At 49.9% G+C, this 18,984-nt stretch overlaps 1 long non-coding RNA gene across 1 annotated transcript; it reads left to right on the top strand.

The window, feature by feature from the left end:
- Positions 1-5,632: 5,632 nt before the first annotated feature.
- On the top strand, positions 5,633-18,549 carry LOC309854544. The gene is made up of 4 exons (XR_014306294.1): positions 5,633-6,212; positions 14,081-14,268; positions 17,523-17,621; positions 18,434-18,549. It is a non-coding gene; the product is annotated as an uncharacterized lncRNA (long non-coding RNA).
- The last annotated feature ends 435 nt before the right edge of the window (positions 18,550-18,984 follow it).

Here is an 18,984-nt window from a genome sequence, read left to right as displayed (position 1 = left end):
GGAGAAGCAGGCTCCCCGCTGAGCAGAGAGCCTGATGCGGGGCTCGATTCCAGGACTCTGGGATCATGACCTGAGCTGAAGGCAGAGGCTTTAGCCCACTGAGCTACCCAGGCACCCCATGTATTTATTTATTTTTTTAATTGTATTTTCTACCATTTTATGGGATTTGGAGTCAGAGGAAGGTGATGTTTAGTATATTATTTTGCTTTGTCCCTGTTATTTATTCTTCGTGGACTAATCAGCGATTATAAAGGCAGCCTTGTGCATAGTCTTGGTTCTTCTAATGGTGATTCTCCCATAAATCTTTTTTTTTTCCCCCACCACAAAGCCTTACCGATTGTTTCTAGAAGCTTAACCCATGAAAGCTGGGCACAGAATAGCATATGCTGTTTCTAGCTATACTGTAGGATTTATTTCAGTCTTTAGTGATTTCTCTCTTCTTTGAATCATATAAGCTCCATATTACTCACGGTATAGATTACAGATTCTCGCTCTTTGCTCTGTGTAGCGTGGGCAGGAGGAAATGTGAAGCATTGATGTAACATCACATTGAAAGTCGCAACTCGTGGGCTTTGAATTTGGCTGAGGCTCCCCCTTACGGACCAATTTAATTTTACTACGTCAAATTTTGTTTCACTTGACACATATTTCATGATGGGCCATTACCTGGGTTGGCCAGCCTGGACCTAGTCATTAAAACAAAACAAAACAAAACAAAAAAAACCCAGCACCAGTGGGGAAATATTTGGGGCCAACTAAACTGTGGGTTATTAAGACAGCAGTCCCATAACTATCCACCCTTGAAAATGTGTCTACTAGAAATTTCAAAATTACATTTGTAGCTGACATTTACATTTTGTATTATATTTACACTGGGTTGAGCTAAAATAGAGAATCCAGAAACAGGTCCATACACATATGATTAAATGATTTTTTGACAGGGATTCCAAGGCAAACCAGTGGGGGGAAACAGTCTTCCCAACAAATGGCATTACAGTAATGGGATATCCGTGTGGGAGACAAGTGAGGCATCATACCACAGACAATACGAACTCGGAATGGATCACAGACCTCAATGTGAAGGCTTAAACTATGAAGGTTCTAGAAGAATGCATAGAGCATTCAAAAAATTTTCAAACAGGACACAAAAAGAAAATGGTAAAATTTTAAAAAATGGGTAAACTGGACTTTAGAAGACATTTAAAATTTTCTGTTAGGGGCGCCTGGGTGGCTCAGTGGGTTAAAGCCTCTGCCTTTGGCTCAGGTCATGATCTCAGGGTCCTGGGATTGAGCCCCGCATCGGGCTCTCTGCTCAATAGGGAGCCTGCTTCCCCCTCTCTCTCTGCCTGCCTCTCTGCCTGCTTGCGATCTCTGTCTGTGAAATAAATAAATAAAATCTTTAAAAAAATAAAAAATAAAAATAAAAAAATTTGGAAAAAAAAACCTTTCTGCTAGAGAATATCATTGAGTAGATAACAGGGCAAGTCACGTGATTGGAGGATTTGTTTGTTTGTTTGCAATATTTGTCATACACGTATCTTACAAAGGACCTGAATTGTACAAACATTCTTACAGCTCAATAAGAAGACGGATTGCCAGATTAAAAAAAAAATGGGCCAAATATTGGAAAAGACAATTCACAAAAGGTGATATTGTTGGAGGGCGGTTCTCCATGGGGTTCTTGTGTTCCCACACGGTGGAGGCCTTCCGAACAAAGAGCTGGCTCGAACAGCAAGCCTGTGCTGCAAGCTAGAGAAACTGCCACCGGAGAAATTTAGAGAAATGCCTCCCTGGGGAGGTCTCTGGATAGGAAAGACACCATCTCCTTCGTCTTCTTGAAATATTTGCTTACATTTCAGGGTAATGAATAATCTCTCTCTTCAGAGGCGAGGACCAGCAGCTAAGCAGCCACAGAAAAGGTCAGAGTCTCTTAATTTTAGGGTCCCACGGTGCACCCCACTGCGCGTACAGGTAACATCTGGCCCTCGGCGCCTGGCCCTGCAGGAATTAGGGTATGGGGAAAGGGGCGAGATGCTGCTCTGTTCATCTGTTTGCTGTGAGTAATAAACCTTCCCTGTCTCTGCCCCAGGAGTCTTGGGTCCTTCTGTTGCAGTCTGTGTATAAAAATTTGGCAAACTAAATAATTAACTTGCATGTCGGGGAAAATCCCAGGCCCTGTCCGGATTCTGATTTCACGCGTCCAGCAACGAGCCTGGCGTGACATCTTTGGCTGTTGGGGACAGAACGGGCATGAAGATCTCGCTAACTGCAGCCTCTGGGCTCCAAGGGGAGGCAGCCTCCCCAACGAGAGTCGCCGCCGAGGACCCCGTGGGGCTCTGGACTGGCATTTCAAGGCTGCTCCTGGATCACGTGACCCTTGAAAAGCAGCTGTCCATGTGCTCCTGAGCTCTGGTGGAAACGGGATGTCTGAGCCCTGGATGTCTGGGATTCTCTGGTGGAGATTTCCACTGCTCTGTGACCGGCCCGTGGACCCGGAGCATTGGTGCTGTGGACAGCCTGGCCCCAGCGGTATCTTCGCTTTGTATGAGAAAGTGTCTGGGGAGAACGCTTTGTCTCCCGCTCTGCTGTCTGAAGCCACACGGGAGTTGCTGGCTCTGCTGGGGTCCTTCATTCACAGTTCACAAAATCTCCCCCGGACGGCTGACCTCCGACAATGTCTGCTAGGGCAGGACAGCCTCGGCCTGAGCGGGGCGGGCCAGCTCCACTGGCGAGGGCAGCTCAGACTCTTAGACCTGGGCAGATCAAGGACATCCCGAGCTGGGGTCATGCACTGTGGAAACAGAGCATGGTTGCTGATGGAACTGTCCAGATCCCTCCCGGTGGTGGCCGTGACAAAGGCCCCGACGGGAGGGACCAGATTCCTGCCGTAGGTGGGAAGGTCCGCAGTCACTGGGCACTCGCTGTGCTCTCCAAGCAGACCCATGGGAGGCACGCGGTGGATGGAGCCCGAGACCTGCTCTCAGTTTTCCACAAACAAAGCCGGGTCAACATCCAAGGGCACTCCTCCTTGGGCACGAGAGGAGGGGCAGATGCAGAGAGACAGAGCTCTGGCGAGGGAGGGGATGAGAATTTAAAATGTTTCTAGATGCTGATAAATTGCCTTCCAAAGCAGGATACAAATGTTTTCTGTCCCACCCCTTGTGCTTTTCAGTACAGGGTTTAAAATATATTTTACTGAAATACAGAGCATCTGACTTCTGTTTTATAGTACTCTTTTTACTTGAAAAGCTCTAGAAGTCTAGCACCTGATGCACTGCTTTTCACTCAGAAATATTTTCAGAGCACCTACTCCCAGCCGGGCGCTGTCCTAGATGTGAAAACGCAGCTGGAAGCAAAACAAAGACCCGTTCCCGTGGAGCTTCTGCCAAGAGTGGGCTCAGTCCGCAGCACCCAGCAGGATTGCAGCACAGGCGGTGGCTGGCGCTAGGAGGAGGAGTAGAACAGGCCCGGGGGCTGGGGGTGGGGAGTGGAGGGGGTCAGGGGTCAGGACAGTTTCCTCCAATGTGGTGTCATTTGAGCAACAACCAAAAAGAAGCCGTCGGTATCAGGATCAATAGATATTGAGTCCCTGAAGGTATGTTGTATATAGAAAACCCCGGCTCACAGCCGCATGTGTCCAGGAGAGGTCACACGACTGGCCCCAGCCAGTGGCTGCGGAGGGAGGGCCATGGATTTGAACAGATCGCAGACCCTGCCTGGACCAAACGGACCAAACTGACAGCATTGTCCAGACCAGGGAGCAATAGGGCTTGTTTTAACCAATGGTGCACACACCAGTGGGCTCATTCTGTTCTACCCACAGCAGAAGCTGTTGGTTATTAATTAGCACTCCCCTGTCCAGAACTTAACCCTGGCACTTCTGCTCTGTGCGTTTCCTCGTGGGCCCACGCTCCTACTCTGCATTTGCAAGGGCTCTGCTTTGTACATTTTCTTTAAGCTCTGGCTGTCTTTGTTTTATGTTTCGACCGTATCCATTCTGATCGGAATAAAATAAAGATACAAAGAGTCAAAGATCTGAAAAGGCCAAAATTAATTTTATCTGCAAAGCCTTGCACAGGTGAGCATTAGTTCCATTTTGGTTTCTTGGTGGTCTGTGGCCTCTAGCATTCTTCCTCACCGCTGCCGGTCCCTGCTGAAAGGTGTTGGTCCGGCGTCCTCACCCGGCCGTTGTGCCATGAACGATGACCACTGGTGGAAACCAACTCCCACGAGGCTTTCCGAGCAGGTCTTGAAGCCAGTACAAGGCCAGGAAAACAACTCCATGAAACTCAGAAGCAAAAGACAACAGACTTTCTATAGCAGATGGACTGCCAGAGGTTTGCAGTGGGGCTTTCGGCTGCCTGGGTCTCTGGGGAATGTTGTTCTGGGGCTGATCTGGTGTCTGCTTGGCTACTCTGGACGCCCCTGGAGCCGAGAGCTGAGCCACGACTCAGCCATTTTTGCTCAGGGTGCTGAAGATGTCCGGCAGCACAGTATCTCTTGAGGCACAGACTTTGTCCTCATGGTCTGTAGTGTTCTAGGATGCCATTCAGTAAAGATATAAATTGAACACAAAACATACTGTCCAATGCCTCGTGTACGTCAAAGTGGGATTTATATACTATGCTGCTCTCTAATATAAATTACTATTGTTGTTATGTTTCTAATATAATGATATGATAGAATATAACAATATAATGTAATATTCATAGGATGACTTGGTTGTTTGGTCATCTCAGTCCTTGGAGGAATAGCTTTAAATCAGACAGAAAGAGCAGAAATCCAATTTGATTGTTAAATAGCTGGGATTTAATCCACCAAAACTTTGCTCACTAATTAGGTTGGAACTTTGCGTCTTGAGCTTTAATGAGCACATAAATCGATGGTGATCCTGTTTAAAATGCGAAGTCTGGCTCAGAACGTCTGGGGTGGGCCCTGAGAACCTGCGTTTCTGACCTGTTCCAGGGGGTGGGGGGATGGGTGCTGCTGGGCCGTGCACTGTGTTCTGAGCAGCAGGGGCCTGGGGCCTCCCCGTGGCCAGCCTGGAGACCCCGGTGTGCTGGGCGCTGAGATCTCTCTCTGGAGCAGACCCGGGGGCAGTGGGGGGCCCTGCATGGCCCCTCCTCAGCTGAGAGCAGTCCACCCTTGGACCCCTGCTGTGCTGCTTTTCTCCACGGGCCACACTGGGCTAAGAACTAGCTTCGACTTTAGATACCAATGGGACCATAGGTATCATCACATTTTTTAGATTTCAAGGGACAGAAAACCACAGTCCGAAATGATCTTGATGAAAAGGAGACACTGGTTCATGTAGTTGGAACATGTGGGAACAGGCCTGGCTTTAAGCCTTCAAGTGATGTTACCTAGACCCGGTGTTTTGCTACGTTCTCCTGGTTCCACTTACCACCAGGAGGGGGTTGGCTCCCACTGTGTGTTCTCGGACTCCCATCCGACCCAGACAAGCCCCAGATGGCTGGGCCACGTCAGACCTCATGTCCTCCAAGTTCCAACCTAGAATCTTGGCAGTGTCTTGTCTCCTATTGGGTCACAGATGCCCCTGCTTGTATGAATCACAATCGGCGAGAATTAAGTTGTGATTGAATGGTGTCCCCAAAGAGATGTTGAAGCCCTAACCGCCAGTAACTGTGAATGTGACCTTATTTGGAAGTAGGGTCTTTGCAGATATAATTAGTCAAGACGAGGTCTTGAGGGGCTGCCTAACCCGGTATGACCGGTGTCCTCATTAAAAGGAGACAGCCGGGCACGGGGATAGAAGGGCGCCCAGGGAGAAGGCAGGCATGGGGGTGAGGCCTCCACGAGGCAAAGAATGACCTAGACTGAGAGCAAACCACCTGAAACCAGGAGACAGGATGGAAGAGACACTCCCTCACGGCCTCAGAGGACCCCCCGCCCCCGCCATGCCCTACCCTCGCCAGCCTAGCCTCCAGGCGGAGGCAGGACCTGCACGTGGGTTAAGTGACGCGGTCTGTGGACTTCGATGCGGCGGTAGTAGGAAAGGAATGATGCCGCCTAGGGCCGGCGCCATCAACCTTTGCATCACCCTTGGCTCTGTGCTCACCCCCACGACCACTCTGGGGCTGCCCTTCCTTCTCTCCTCTGCAGACCGCCCTGGCTCCTTCAAGCGGCCCAGGGGAGAGAGGCCCGCTGGACCACTGATGCCCCAGATGGAGTCCCTGGGTTCCAGGGGACAGGTAAGAACCCCGGGCAGCTGAGCTCCAGCCTGAGTGTCTGCTTCCTGAGCTCCGGCCGCCCTGACAGGCGCCCAGGCCACGCTGCCCTTGCGCTCTGAGGACCGTGCTTCGAGAAGCCCTGCCCGAGCCATCCTGTCCCTGAGTCTCCCTCATTTGGGAGGCTTAGCTTCAATTATGTTCACCACCTCATGAGACTGCTCAGACTTTCCTCCCTGCCCATCTCAGCCCCGGCTACGCCTCGGGGAGCGGAGTGTAGCCAGCCTCGTTTAGAACACAATAGACGCGCAAATTGCCCATTGGTGTCTAGATTTGGAAGGAAAAAGCTGAAAGCCTCTCTGCGGTTTGTGCGTCCGCAGATGGACCCTTTTACCCAGGACATCTTTCCTTTCAACGTCTCCAGCATTGTTCACGTTTATATACATCCTGACGCGCCTCACCCCGGTTCCCCAGGACCCGGCCTAATTTACAACGTTAGAAAGTGAAATTGCGCTTGCTTTCCCCAGAGATTTTAAAGTAGGGAGTCATTAGTGCAAGCGCCGTTGGTCTTTGGCTGTCTGTTCCTCCGCTGTGCTGCATGGGCCAACGTGATCATCAGCCCCCTGCCGGCTGCCGGCCACCGGCCATTGCCCCATGCCTTCTCAAACAGGGGGATAACGGGCTCAGTTCTTCTTCCTCCCGTGGCACCCTTTACATGGGGCTGGCAAATCCCTTCGTGCCTCTGACCAGTGTTCCATCTTCCTCCTCCCGGCTGCTAGGACTCAGGGAAGAAAGCTTACCCCAACCGGGAAAGGTCCCATCCTTGCCAAAGAATCTCAGAGCAGAGTAAGGGCTTGGTCAACAAAACATCAAATCTGTGTCTTATTTACCCAAAAGGGACACCCAATCCACCGTGCAGGCAGGGCTGTCCTCTCCCTCAGGAGGAACGCGTGGCTGTAGAGGGCTGCGTGGAACACTGGTTGATCGGGACAGAGGGCACGGGGACGGACACCTGAGCCCGCGGAGGGTACAGCAGGTCCAACCACTGGTCACGTTCCTTGAATGCTCCCTTCTGTGGGCTTCCTGGCCCCCCTGTGGCTGGGCATTTGCTCTAGCCAAAGGGGCGTTAGCAGGCTTGACACGTGTAGGAGCCCGAAGTGTGCTGCTGGGATTATGCGTACACTCCTGGCCCTTGACCTTCTACCTCGACAGAAGAAGAGCTTCCCCTGAATTGTCTCTGCCCTTTCATCTGGACCCCCAGGGAACACACGCGGTGTAGACTAGAGTCTGAATCCTGGAGGTGGATGGGAGAGAAACCAGCCAGACTCAGAGACTCCTCAATGAGCCCAGCATCGATCAAGAAGCACACGCCAGTTTTCTTTGCCGCTGAGGTTCTGTGGGCTGTGTGTTACACGGCGACAGCTGACTGGTACAGAGGCAAAGGCCCTGATGGAGAAGTTGAGATGCAAAATAACAAAACTGCCTCACCTCCAATTTACCTAGACGGGCCCTGCTCCCCTATCAGAAACCGCAGGTCCGTGCGTGGACTTTTCAAACACCAGACTCGTTTCTGCCTCCCTCGTTATGATTTGCAGGGTAATGATGTCATTAAACCGCTTTTAAAACGTCCACATTAGCCAAGTGATGGGATCATAACCAACACTTTGGCGAGATTTCAAAACTGAAGGGGAGTTGTGAGGTGGGTTCATTTGTAATAAAATGAAATGACTCGGAGGTTTTAGTTTTCAATTATAAAAGTTCTAGTGCCAAAGGCTCAGCTGTGCAATTTAGTCCTTAGCGATTTTCACTCATATCTTCTCAGCACTTGACATCTAAATACTGGGGCAGTCGACGGCTGTCAGGGGGTTCCACTCATGCGCAGGGCTGTGCGCGGAGCTGGGGGAGGAACGGAGTGAAAATGTTCTCCGCTCTTGGGGAACGTAGAACTTAGAGTAAACCTGAGCCGCTAAATAGATCAATTATTCACTTAAAATGCTGCAAGAGCTTTCACAATGGGCTCTTTAGGAACCTTCTCTTTATAAACCATTATAATGATTTGTGTTTATTTAAAATAATTTACCCAATATAAAAAGGCACAAAGAAAACACAGATTGCCAGTCATCCTAACATTCAAATAACCGCTGTTAACATTTTAATGAATAACTTCACATTTTTTTTTCAACGCACATACTAGGTAATTTTGTACACGCATTTCTTTCTTTTTTTTTAAAGGTATCATATTGCTTTTTTCATGCAATGTAACATGGCCAACTTTGCTGGTAACTGCTGATCTATGGCGTAATTATAGAGGCTGCCAAGCATTCCTTTGCAAGGATACGCCATGATTTGCTTCATCAGTTTTCTATCCATTTAGATTATTTTCTGATTTTCTGGTTGTAAAGAGCAATGCAGTTAACATCCTTACACATTTGTGTATGTCCAAGGGTCCCCTTATAACCAGAAGACAAATGGCCCCCTGTGGAATTTCTAGATCAAATGTCCGCTTTTTTGAATCAAGCCCTGGATATATTTTGGTACACTGACTTCCAAAGACTCTGTTGTAAATGTCTTCTCTAAAAAATGTTCATTATCTTGATTGGATGATTATGTCACAATTCAAATACATAATGGATACGAATCTCTCTCCATGTCCAAGGCTATGTCCATGTCAAATGTGGAAGTTGGTTCTAAAAAGTTGATGTCCTTGTGACTCCGTCAAGAGCTCTGAGTTTTGGTTCTTTCAACTCATGTCCGTCAGTCCTTCCCTTCCCTGTTGGAAGCTCTGCACCTCTCCCCCTACCCCGGGGGGGGGGGGCAGCCATACATGTGTAGGGGGAGGGGCACAGGCACACTATTGCGTCTCTCCTAAGACTTGGGCTTGACCTTGCTCTGCACACTTCAGGCACCTCCCCCCAGCCCACTGACCCACGAAAGTGGGGTTTTCAGTAAACCAGTACTAACCTCCTCTGAGCAGCTGAGAAATCACGAGGCTGGAAAACCGGCAGCCTGTAGGTTCCCACGGTTCCCGGGTTCCCCCATGGTTAAGGCTACTCCTTCAGCCACTTTCACTCCTGCCTTGTTTCTGCGGGTACAGGAGTGCCCTTCTGGATCTCGTTTCTTTAGGTTTGGAAAGAGAGGGCATTACAAGCAGATAGGGAACTCGTAAAGGGATTCATGTGGGTGCTGGATTTCACGGCGCCTTGTAGGATCAACGGGTCTGGGAAAGAAGCACTTCCCGCTGTGATGGGGAGGGCTTTCCACTGCATTTCTGGGTTACCTCCTTCAGCCTCTGGTCCCCGAGTCCTGTGTCTGAGCCCGTGGAATGTGAAGGCAGCTCAGAGATGAAATATAGGAAAAGCAGAGGTAAGGGCAGCTGGAGGCTCTGACAAGGGGCTCCCTCTGGCCCTCCCCATGGAGTCAGTCCAACTTGCTCTCCCCCATGGTGCTGGCGATTCCAGATGCGGCGCCCCCAGGGGGCTGGTGCAGGACGTGGACCCCTTCCTCCAGTCCAGGCGATGTGGCTTTGGCGCTCTCTCTGGGGGCAGGGGAAGGTTGCTCTCAGATTTCCCACCCCATCCCCTGTTATTAAGAGGAACATCTCATTAGGGCATTAGGCCCACAGAGGTTGAAAATAAAAGGATGGAGGAAAAAAACTCATCGGCAATATACTCCCCCAAAGACCACTGGGCTCAGGTAAACAGGAGACAGAGTAGAGTTGAAGCTGAGACACGTGATAAGGCCTGGACCTCGTCTCTGCCTAACGGTCACAGGTTCCAGCCAGCAAGAAGACACAGCCGTTGGAAGGACGGAGCACCGGACAGAATGGCCCCCGCACAGAGGGGGCTAAGAATGCACAGAGCGGCAGGGGAAACGGACAAACCCCCTTTTGCAATGATTTCAATTGCTGGAGGATAATCAGGCAAAAGCAAGCAAGGATGCAAGGATGTGGGAGAGCAGCACGGATCGCAGCAACGGCCTAGCGGACCCTCGCGGAATAACACGGTCAGTGGCAGGGCCGCAGCAGAAGCCAAGGACAGTGAGTGGAGGTCGGAGGCTGCACAGTAGCCCCCCCAGCCCCAGGCCAATGGGAAGACTTTTACACGGCCCCTGTCCTCCGACCACGTCGCGATTAAGCCAGAAGCTAATACAAAAAGATGAAGTTAAAAAAAAAAGTGCACTGGTTGGGAATTTAGTAACACATGGCTAAATTAGTTGTGGGTTAGGGAAGAAATCTGTTTGGAAGTAGAAAAAGAGCCCAAAGTTGATTCTTTGGGGAGGGAAAAAAATGCACAAATACACACAAAATACACACACACACACACACACACACACACACACACACAAAGACAAATTTCCGGCGAGACTGTTACAATGGTCGTGTCACCAATGAAGAATTACAATTATTTAAGATTTAAACAAAGAATGCTATTAACAAAAAAGCTGATCTGGGTTCTTCCGGCGTCCGTGTTTTATTAAGTGACCATGAACTCTGAGTGAGTGAGTGCTGAATCCCTGCTCCCTGGGGGAAGCCGGCTTGCGTCGCTGCCAGCCTCTGGTCACAACGTTTTCATCAGGCGATCAATACATCACCTTGTTTTATGTGTATTTCTCTTTAAAGACACCTTATTTAATATATATTGTTGATTCATTAACAGCAAACCCACAGCCAACAGTGCTATAACTCACGCCTGAAGGAACCTTGACTAACTTGCGTGACTTCTCTGCAAACGGCCTCTAGGCATGTAGCAACGTGCGTTATTGCTGGGCTTTGGGGACATTGTAAACAGCAAAGAGCTTAAAAATGCAAAAATCACACCAGCTAGATGCAGGAAGGACCCTTGCTTGTGCTACGAGAACCGAACGAGGGTTGGCTGGCTCGGCCATGGCCAAGAACCTGTGCCTTGTGTCAATGTTCTGTGTGGGTTGGGGCACCGCACACCCACGGCTCTGCGGGTGCTTATTCCGAGGTTACACGTAGGCATTAGTGCACAGGCAAAATCGGGAATTTGGAATCTGTAGACAAGAGGGATTGACTTCGCGGACCAACCTATTTTTTTTTTTTTTTTGAAGATGACTTCCTTTAGAGCAGTTTTAGGTTCACAGCGAAATGGAGAGGGAGACGCAGAGGTTTCGCATATGCTCCCTGCCCCTCCCCCAGCACAGCCTCCTAGCTATCCACATCACTCACCCGGATGGCACCTCTTTCTCGAGGATGGGTCGCAGTTTACCTTAAGATTTGCCCTTGGTGTTGTACATTCTGTGGGCTTGGACGAATGGATAATGGCGTGTAATGTAACACAGAGAATTTCATTGCCCTAGAAATCCCATGTTCTGCTTATTTCTCTCTCCCTCATCCCCCAACCCAAGAAACCACTGATCTTCCTACTGTCTCCATAGTTGGGCTTTTTCCAGAATGTCCTGTGGTTGGAATCATACAGGACAAAGCCTTTTCAGACTGCCTTCTTTTGCTTGAAAACATGCATTGAGGTTTCCTCCTCCTCCTTTCAAGGCTTGATAGAAATGAGCTTAGTAGCTCATTTCTCTTTTGCGCTGAATCATATTCCCATCTGGTTGGACCACAGGGTATCCGTCACCTACTGAAGGACATCTTGGCAGCTTCCAAGGTCGGACAGTTATGAATAAAGTGGCCGTAAGCGTCTACGAGCAGGCTTTCGTAGGGACGGAATTTTCCAGTTCGTCTGGGTCAATTCCCGAGGAGCGCCGCTGCGGGAGCCGCTGGTGAGGGCGCGTGTGGTTTTGTGAGAAACCGTCAGACTGCCTTCCACAGCAGCTCTGCTGCCTCCCGTTCCCACCAGCCGTGCAGGAGAATTCCTGCTGCTCTGCGTCCGCGACAGAATTTGGTGGCGTCCATGTTCTGGATCTGGGCTGTTCTGCTGGACATGCCATGTTCGTTGTTTTAACCTTTAATAGCAACTCTTTGTGGTTTTGACTTGGGTTTCCCTGATGGTACATAATGTGGGACATCTTTTATGTGCTTATTTGCTTGCCATCTGTAACAATTTCGCTAAGGTGTCTGGTAAGATCTTTGGCCAAGGTCCACTTTTATAAAGGTGAAAGAAAGCACAGAGCTGGGGTGATCTGAAGAATTTAATCTAATTCCTGGACTCAGCTATACTATCATCTTAATGAGGGCGAAACCTTGTGTTTTGGTCATTGCTGAGTTTCTAGCCCAGAGAACGGTGCTTATTCCATGACAGGAGACCTACCGGTTGAATGGGTCTTGACCATTAAGTAAGACATTCGTGGATTTGTACAGGGTCAGCAAGTGTGGCCTGCAGGCCAAATCTGGCCCTCAGTTTGTCATTGTAAATAAAGTTTTATTGGGACACAGACACACCCATTTATGTACATGTCGTCTAAGACGGCTTTTGTACCACGAAGGTGGAGTTAAATATTGCAAACGAGACTGGTTGGCTCCAAAAGCTGAAAATTACTATCTGGCCCTTTACATAAGTTGTCACAGCCTCGGATTATCCGTCAGGTCAGTCTGTTGCCCGAGGAGGGGCAGCACCCTGGAGAAGGGACGGGGCACCCTTTTTCGAGTCCCCAACGCTTCCTTTTACTTTATGTATCATTGGTTTAGTCTCACATGGTACCGAGGCTTCAGATGCTACGGATGGCCAGAGAGCGGCACCTCCTTCCTGGTGTCCAGTCTGGTGGGGCAGAAAGCGATGTCAATACAGGTCTGCTAGCCTCACAGGTAACTCCAAAATTCAAAAGTTCTCCAGACTGAAAGTTTTTTTTTAGAACTCTTTTGGTTGCAAAACCTGACCTGAACTGATGAGAGACTATTTATAATCATTATTTTCCCCACTTAGTCTGAATATTCATGTGTTTTCCTGCAGAAATATTAATGGATTTGATTACAGGGTGCTGCCCCTGGAGTCTTCGGGCTTTTTAATGTAATACAGAGCATCCGCAGTGCATTATCTTTTGAAAGCCGCAAAGTTGTGAATTCCAAAACACATATGGCCCAAGGGTTTCTGAGTAGGTACATGGGCCTCTAATGGTGACATGACACGGTATGGTTATAATTCAGTTGTAATCAGGCCTCAGCTTTGATCAGGAGGACAGTTCTGGAAGGTGGGGCTTGGTGAATGGGTGGGGGGGGGCGGACTCAGGAAGCAGCCCTTTGCGGGCACCTGGCAGCTGAGCCTGGACTATGAGCACAAGTAAAGGATTCAGGCTGTTTGGGACGAGACAGAAGGACGATGGGGCTGTTGTACCGGAAGGAAATTGCGGGATTTTCCTAGGATTCATTCACCTCCAGGCAAAGTCAGGACGTTTATACTATACGGGTGTTCTGCCCATGCTCCCTCTAGCAGGCAGCTAACCGCGCCTCAGAATGGGGTCTGCAAGGGTCTCTGTGCCCCTGCAATGACAGAGAGCCCCCTCCCTTGTTCCTGACGTCATTAGCCCGGGAGTCGGTGCAGGTGGGCAGCGTGTCCCGGGCCGAGCGGGAGCTGCGGGCCCACAGGGAGGCAAGCGCCTGGCCCTGAAGTCTTGGCCACTCCCACCCCACTGCAAAGGGGTGGGGGGGGGGCTGGTCGAATGCTCAGAGGGGCTGAGATGCTGGCTGAGCAGGGTGAACAGCAGACTGGGAGTGCCCTGGAGAAGCAGGATGACAGGGAAGCAAGATGGAACCAGAAAACCAATGAGACCACCCACTCATGGCTGGTGTTGGTGGTTGGTGTTGGTGTTTCCTTCTTGTGGGAGCCAATCTTTTTTTTTTTTTTTTTCCTCTTCTTACTTGGGACCAAATTATGCTTCCAAAAGCTAGTCATTTTTTATGGACTGATTGAATGACTTCATTGACTTGAAAGAACTTTCTGCCAACTACCTTTAATTGCTTTTTTTCCTTTAAATCAAAGGTGCTTATGTTCAGTCCTGGATTGGCTCCAAATTAAGTGATTATACGTTGTTGCCTTGATCCTCGCCCCTAATTTCCTCCAAGTAAATGGACTATTCACATCCCTGCATAAAAGTAACGACCCATTCACAGAAGGAACACCTGCCAGGGTGGGTGACTGGCTTCCCAGGGAGAGCTGAATTTGCACAGGTAGGAAACTCCCTCAGAAGTCTTACAAAAGGGACCAAACCAGAGAGGGAAAGGGGGATGGTTGGTTGCCAGGATGACAAATTAAGAAGCACGGTGCCGGGGCGCCTGGGTGGCTCAGTGGGTTGGGCCACTGCCTTCGGCTCAGGTCATGATCTCGGGGTCCTGGGATCGAGTCCCGCCTCGGGCTCTCTGCTCGGCGGTGAGCCTGCTTCCCTTCCTCTCTCTCTGCCTACTTGTGATCTCTCTCTGTCAAATAAATAAATAAAATCTTTAAAAAACAAAAAAGAAAGAAAGAAGCACGGTGCCCGTGATGCGGTTGCTTTTCTTTTTGGATTCGATTCATGAAGCTATGGGGGGAGATCATCTGAGCACTCATCCTGCGTGCAGCGGGGGGGCCTCTGGGGACACGGGGGGACACCGCTGAGGGCAGTCCTGGGGGAGGCACGGCTCCAGCACACAGAGGGCAGTTCTGAAAAGAGGCACGATCGGCTCTCATGACCATGTTTCAAGCGGCCGATGCCAGGTCTCTGGGTCCATGCCCGTTCTCCTAGCTTCTGCAAGAAGATCTTTTTGTGTGACACCAAACCCTTTGGAAAGCCATTTTTTTTTTTTTCCTGGGGTGCCCCGAAAAGCGAAGAACACAAGTTCCTGTCATGGAATATAATCTAGTTAGAACAAATTGCCCAGGCATGAAGGTGAATTAGCTACAGAGGCGCGGACTGGTGGGGAACTGCCTGATTTGGTGATTGCCATCTGCTCAATTATCAGGGTGATAATTATTTGAAATGACCTTCCAGCCCATCTCTAGGAGAGCACAAGAGTAAATATATCCCTCAATCCGTTAACTGTTTTTTCCCCCCCTTCTTCTTTTAACTTTCGTGTCTTAGCTCCGATTGAATGCAGGGAATTTAGAACAAATGGACAGACTGGATGGGGACACACGGGTGCCTGTGAGAGGTGGCAGAGTTGGGAAATGCATCCCAACCGCATTTTCCAGAGGGGAGGGTTCGGCCTGATGGGGACAAAAGCAGAAGAGAATCCAAGAAGGTGTCTCGACAGAGGAACGAAAGAGGAAGCCAAGCTCCTGCCTTGTGAGAGCTGCTCTCTCCTCCTGAGCTCCTCACCTCCTGCACACATCGCCTCCGTTGGTGGCCTCTGGGGACCTTCTTGGAGGCCCAGTCTGCCAGCATGGGTGCCTTCACTAACGTCCTCTCTTAAGTCTCCCTCCAGTGTTTCCAAGATGCCACCCTGCGAGGTGCCAGGAAAGCAGTGCTGCGGCAGAGGCAGGCGAGAGTCCCTCCAGGCTTGCGGCGTAGAGGAGGACACAGAGGAAGCCCTTGTAAACCATGAATAAATCATGTAATTACAGACTGTGAACGGCTACAAAGGGGGGAAGGCAGCGCAACAGACCAGCAGATGGAGAACGCCTTATGTAAGAGCTGAGGGCGGGTTTCTCAAGCCAAGACCTAGGGGAGAAGGAGCTCACCTTGCAAAGGAAAGATTGTTCTGAGCATGAGGAGAAGCCGCTGCAAAGGTCCTGTGGCAGACTGCCGCCAGATTTGTTCTGGAAACTAAAGGCAGAAGCAAATGTGGCCGCGGTGATGTTGCTTAGGTGTTGGATTCATCTAGGATAGATTTCATCAGTGGTCATTAAGTTCCCTGAGTATACGGGTTGTATTCAGCAATTTTGGGGAATTTCTCAAATTGCTAAAGCAAAAAGCCCAGAGTGGTGGCAGTGAGGAAATTTTCACAGAAAGGAGTTGTCAGCACCTTCCAGAAATCAGGGCGCATGGCTTGGAAGCCTGACACGCCCACCTTTGGCTTTTCCTGTGGGTGAATTATTTCTCGTGTCTCCATGTTGGGAAGAAAAAGAATAACCCTCTAGGAGCATGCCTGGGCCCTATGGTTTATATTTAAAGATTTAACATCACCCATTTATAACATCTTCATTAATTTATGAGGTTATAGTGTTGTTAGTTGCCTAAAACTCTCGTGGAGACACTGTAGGATAGGAATAAATACGAAAGTCATTACCGTGATCGTGTCTTCTGAGCCTAGGGAGGCTGAAAATAAACCATCAACTGGTTTGGGCGATTTGCTCGACTGACCGCAAACCGCTGCTTTGTTGTTAATAAGTTCAGTAACGGCAAGCTACGGAGACGTCGGGAATAAAACGTCGCACTCGGAAGAGAGCTTCATATGGATTAATGACATCATGTTGGAGGTAGGGAAGCGATCGATAAACACACAATATGGACAGGGGCCAGAGGCCCGTCTAATGCTATGTGAGAAGCCGGGCTCTGCGGGCTCTGCAGGCAGACCCAGTCGCTGCTCAGCGTGTGTGGCCGGCTGACCTCGGGACGTCACTCGAACTCTCATGCCTCAGTTTCTTCACTGACGAGAGGATGGCTTCAGTACTACCCCCTCTCACGGCGTGATGGGGCCTGCTGGCCAAATGCGACCTGAACACCTGTAGAGGCTGTGAGCTAAGACATTTTTTGCATTTTTATAAAAAGATTTTATTTATCTACTTGACAGAGAGAGAAATAGCCACAGGCAGAGGGAGAAGCAGGCTCCCCGCTGAGCAGGGAGCCTGATGCGGGACTCGAACCCGGGACCCTGGGATCATGACCTGAGCCAAAGGCAGACGCTTGATTGACTGAGCTACTCAGGTGTTTCAATAGAAATACAAAAACAAATTCCAAACAATTTTTATCTGCTTGTTAAGTCGAGTTCAGTAGGACCTCTATTTTCTAGTCGTTGATTTTCGAATGTGTATCAGGTTAATAGAAGTGCCATCTTCAATGAATATCTCAAAATGAAACTTTTCATTGCGTCCGAAACCAGCTGTCTTTATAACCAGTGCACTGGCCATTTCTTCTGCATTCTTTCTCAGTTCTGGGCTCTGTCGGAACAGGAACTTGACCTTCACACAACCCTCCATGTTCACTAGGTCTCAGCCAGAGACAGTGGTCAGTCTTGACATTTTTTGCAGCCATGTTTTCTGTTGGTGGGTTTCATATAACTTGCAGGAGTGGGATGAGGCCCCATGGGACCCCCAAGGATGGGTATCCCTGGGGTGCACTCCTGAAACATGCTTTGAGCCACGATGACTTATCAGAAAGAGAGGGCAGGGCATTTCTACTCCTTTCCCTGAAACATCCGTTTTAGGTAACTCGTGGTCTTCCTCTGAAAGTTTGAGGTTCTGTGATTTTAGGTTTTCCAAAAATAGTTTTCACTGCGGTGTTTTCCAGAGTCCCAGGCAGCTGCCTTTGGATGGAGGACTTCTTTCAAAGAAACAGCGGTCACGCTGCTAGGGATGGTTTTGCCCTTGGAATGGATACGTCCTTAAGGTATGTTCTGTCTGGGGTCTCGGCACAGATGGGCAGATTCCTTTAGCATTTCAAAGTATTTCTAATCAGCCAAAAATATTTAATAGGTGCTCAGAGTTATAGTCCTAGATGCTAGAATTTCTAATAAAGAGCAATCATTGTCCTTGTTCCCACATGGCTCATGGTTTGAAAGGGAAAAAAGGCTATCGGCAGACTCTGTTCTAAAGACAAAGTCACAGAGGTGTCACGGGACGTGTACGTGGAAATCTTTGGTCTCCGAGCTTTGCTGGGGCAGGCAGATGTCCGGTGTTACCATCAGTCTCAGCCTGTACAAGAGAAGGCAGGGAATTTACATGGGAGGCGAGGAGACGGGCAGGGGAGGGGTTCTTTGGAGCGGGAGAGGGTTGGTGAGCCTTTGCAAGAACACGTGGGGGAACTTGGTGTGAGCCCCGTGGAGTGGGCACGTTATCAGAGTCCCTCCCAAGAACTGCAAGGTGACAGGGCTGTAGGAGCGCCCCCTGGTGGCAGGGCAGAGAATGAGGAACAGGTTGCCAAGGGGCATGGGACCACATGCTCTGCGCTGGTTGCGGTGAGCAGGCAGTGACCAAATGTGGACTCAAGCAGGGAGCCACCCGGAAGGTGACTCCCATCCAAGGAAGGCTGCCTGGGAGGCAACATGGACTTGGCGGGCGCGTGGACGGCAAGAAGTCTGGGGTTGCTGGAAGCGGTCCGACGGAGGAGGCACTGCTCGGGTTGGGGACAGGTAGTGAGATTTCCTGTAGGGAATATGCAGGGGAACCCCAAAATACCCTCAGAGACTCTTGCACATGCAGGGTGTTCCAGCCCAGAGCACGACCGCACCAGCCAAGAGTCGGCTTCTCTCCCGGTCCCTCTCCTCCTCCCCACGGAGCCTGCCCCAGGGCGACCGACGGTAGCAGCTGGTGAGTGTGTGTGGAGGCGGAGCGGGACGAGGAAACAAAGGGCCCTTCTCCTTCCCGTAGATGTTTTTTGATCCCAAGGGCAGCTCAGCTGATGGAGGAAAGACATTTGAGAGTCAATGATATTAGACCATTTTTATACTTTATCCCTGAGAAAAAATGCCGCTTGTTGATAGTTTCTGGAAGTGGCCCAAACCTCTGTGCGATCTGCCGGAGACGTCATTAAGGAGTCTGAAGAGCCAGCAGCAGGAAGGACAAAGCGTGCTCCTGTCTCCCGCTCCGGTCTCGCTCTGTCCATTGGTCTCTTACATGGGGTTTTTGGAAGGACAGGAGAGCTCAAGTCGAATAAGGGATTCATTCCCATAATTCAAGAGTCACCATCCTTTCCAGGCGACTCTAGAATTCATGGCTTATCCTGGCTCTCCAAACATCTACCTTAGAGGAAA

Source organism: Mustela nivalis (genome assembly GCF_964662115.1).
Source record: "Mustela nivalis genome assembly, chromosome: 19".
Lineage (NCBI taxonomy): Eukaryota > Metazoa > Chordata > Mammalia > Carnivora > Mustelidae > Mustela > Mustela nivalis.
Note: the sequence above shows the minus strand (reverse complement) of the source record. Positions and strands in the feature narration are given on the sequence as shown.